The sequence below is a fragment of the Nycticebus coucang genome, chromosome 9 (assembly GCF_027406575.1).
Source record: "Nycticebus coucang isolate mNycCou1 chromosome 9, mNycCou1.pri, whole genome shotgun sequence".
NCBI lineage: Eukaryota > Metazoa > Chordata > Mammalia > Primates > Lorisidae > Nycticebus > Nycticebus coucang.
This window is the reverse complement of record NC_069788.1, coordinates 876,525-880,041: the sequence shown is the minus strand read 5'-3', so window position 1 is coordinate 880,041 and position 3,517 is coordinate 876,525. Positions and strand designations below refer to the sequence as shown.

Genomic DNA, 3,517 nt, shown 5'->3' with positions numbered 1-3,517 from the left:
TACACAGCCTGTCGTGTTTTATTGCTTACATGGAACCTGCCCCAGTGCCCCATTGCCTGACAAGGTGGGAATCCAACCCCGCACGGCTGCTTGGAATCCCACTGGGAGTTGCATTTGGTCAGATCTCCTGCAGCCTTCCAGGGGTACAGTGAAACTCGGGGGCCTTTCTTCCACTCACCACGGCAGAAACCAAGCTCTCCAGCATCTCGGCTCTTACCGCCAGACTGCCTAACTTAGTTGCCAAATATCTCCCCTCAACACATTTATTGAACTTTAAAACAGCATAACAGCATTGAATGAAGTCCAGTAATTTTTATAGGATATATTTTAGTCACTAGACTTTGAAGACTATTCCAACATTAATTACAAAGTTTCTGTGTCTGGATAACATATTGTTAACAGTTATTTTGCAAGTGCTAATGGTGAGATGGAAGATTTCCAATGATTTTATTGAGGAAGTGGCAATTAAAATGTTGAGTGCTGCAGCATACATACAAAATAAAAATAACCTTGCAAGCACTATCCTGTGTCCATGCCTGTATTTCATGACAAAAATGGGGAAATGCTTTTTTTTTCCTAATAGATATGGTGATTTCGCATTTGCATTTCCTTTTTTGTTCAAGGAGGATTAAGAGGTCTCTTGTTTGTCTGTTGATATTTGAAAGCAATTTAAAATGCCAGAGCCCTGGGCTGGCTTGATACTGTTTACTGCGACATGTGAAATGATTTTAAGACAAGTTGTTACCCATATTTCTTTCAATAACAAATATCACTAAAATGAGATCATTGGCTTACTGTGACAATTTATGATTCTAGAAACGCATGAGCTGTCTTTTCTAAAGACTTTCAAAGACCTTGTCTATAACAGTTTCCCCTCTGGATCTTTTGTGTGTGGCCACCCATCTTCCAATTGTCCCTACCGCAGACTATAGCAGCAGGTGGGTGGAGAGCCTTGAGCACAGGAGGTGGGGCCAGGCACACAGGTGAGGGACATGCTCTGGGCCATTCAGCTGGGAGTGGGGTGGTGCTGAGGGGCCCCTGTCCAGGAGTCCGTCACACTCACCATGCTTCTGTGAAAATTAATCATTGCAAAACTGTGACCACTGTGGTCAGGGCAAATTGACTTTCTATCATTAGTTTCATACAGTTATGTTTGAAAGGGATTTTAGAACAAGAAAACAGCTGCCTTATTACTAGATCACCATTTTCATTTTTAGCATATCCTGATGGCTGTGAGACTTAGGCCTGGGATTCCCTCATCCATTGGGTGAACTAATTTTTCTTAACTGAAAAATAATCTCTAGTTTTCATTTTGGTTTAAATTTATAATTGGAATGCTTAACAACATTGGCTAATGAAATCAATACTATGTTACAATGTTACTGCATGAAGTTTGCTGCTAAAATATTTTTCTTAAGGTTTTATATTTACTTCCCTTGGTCTTTGAGGGCCATTTCTCAAAAACATCTTTTGTTCTAAGGATCATACGAGAACGGCAGGTCTTTTCATTCAAGAACAGTAAGTATATAAAGCTAAATAGTAGGTTTTTACTCATTTCTGATAACGAGATTTTTAAAAATATTTTTAAGGATTAATATTCAGAAAGGGGGTAATTTCTATTAATGGTGTTTCTCTTTGTAAGCATATATTCTTGTGGAATTAATTCTTGTATTTTCATGTTACTTTACTCATTCTTAAGAATCCTAAATATTAATGCAAGTTATTAGGTTATTACTTAGCTTTCTCAACTATTTTATATAAAAACATATCAATGGCATGTGAATTTCAGTTACATAATTTATTTCTAGAGATTCATGATCTAATCCAACAGATAAACTTCTTAAAGTTGCTGCCCTGTGAGGGGACTTACCATGTGTTATTCGTTCCTTAGTGAACGTTCTGGTTCAGGCTGGGTGTGTGTCTGTTACTTCTCCACCTTTGTCCCTCTGTGGAGACGGAACATGTCCTTGCTTTCCTTTTATGCTCAATGTGCTGTGATGTCCTCACCTACCGAATACTGAACCAGGAGAAAGAGGAAGAATATTTAATTTATCACATGTTTTTTCTTTAAGAAAATTAATCCCTGCTCACTTTGGCAGCACATATACTAAAATTGGAGTGATACGGAGAAGATTAGCATGGCCCCCACACAAAGAAGACACGCAAATTCATGAAGCCTTCCATATTTAAGAAGAAAAGAAAGAAAGAAAATTAATCCCATTCTTGAGTCACAAAAGGCCTGTGTTTAGAAACAATAACTGGTATTAGTTCATGTAAATGACAGTGAAGGAGTTTTATGACTTTACAGCTGTTTTTTAAAGGCTGATGAACTAATAATGCACATGGGTCAGCAGAGAGAGGGAGGCTGTGTATAAAGACCAACACACGGGCAAACTCAGGTGGATTTCAGCTGAGTAAAAATGTCGGTCTTTTATTTTGCTAACATACTTCAAAGAGAATGTATAAGACTGATTTTAAAATGCTGAGTTTTAAAGCTAGATATAAAACTTGTATAAATAGAATTTGGTTTAGAAAATAAAGTAGCTTCCTGTTGGTGGATGGGCCCCGGGAGAGCCAATTAGTGAATTCTCCACCTAAATTATGCCTTAGGCCTTGAAAGCATTAACCTCCAAAGGTGTACAATTTATCCTCAGGATGAACCTAAGTAGCCTGCAACTAGATGAACGTCCTTCAGAAAACTTGGAATAATTGTTACCTTTCTAGGAGGCACTGGGAAGAACAGTAGTTACCTATTTGTTTTTATGACTAATACTCCAGAAATACCATTTCCTTCCTCTTGATTTCCTTCCGTGTGGCCACGACCTTATAGCTATTCCACTAGATACTAAGAAGCAAGGCTTGGAGTAGATTAGGTGCAGCTCTGGAGCTTGGGGGTTTGGGTGTGAAGGCTGGCAGGTCTGGGTTTGACGCCTTTCTGCTTTCTTGTTTACGTGAAGCTCCGTTTCCTTACATACGTGAAGGGGCTGAGATGCCAGCCTTGGGGTTATAGGGAGGTTTAAGTGAGAAAGAATTTGACACACCCTTGGCATGAGGCTTACAGACGTGATAGCTTCTTAGGATCTTTGCTTTGATTTGCTTGGTTATGTTACCAGGTTTGCACGAAACCATGTGTCCTGGGCTCAATCTCTCACAAAATTAGAATGTCTGGGACCACGGCAAACTGGAATCTGCACTCAATCTTAGTTCCATTGGTATTTCCATTTCCTAAAATCATAACCACCCCGTGAGTGAATGGCAGAAAAGCCACAGGATTGAAACCCTGTGGAGAACTGCAGGCCCAGCGAGCGCACCAGTCAGGAGAGACGCTCAGGGGACGCCATGCGCAAGTGTAAGCGTGGGAGCAGCACCTGCCGAGTCCTCACACAGACCACGCTATGCGGGGCCCTGCAACAGCACTCAAAGAAAAACTTTAGATGAACTAAATTCCCAAGACAAGGGCAGGTTCAGAGCAACTCTGGGGCTCTGGCATGGTTGGATAATATTTATGGACAGAAAA

At 40.3% G+C, this 3,517-nt stretch overlaps 1 non-coding gene across 1 annotated transcript; it reads left to right on the top strand.

Annotated features, from left to right (window-relative positions):
- The first annotated feature begins 2,083 nt into the window (after positions 1 to 2,083).
- LOC128595085 (U6 spliceosomal RNA) lies at positions 2,084 to 2,190 on the top strand. Its single transcript, XR_008382772.1, has one exon. It is a non-coding gene; the product is annotated as a U6 spliceosomal RNA (small nuclear RNA).
- The last annotated feature ends 1,327 nt before the right edge of the window (positions 2,191 to 3,517 follow it).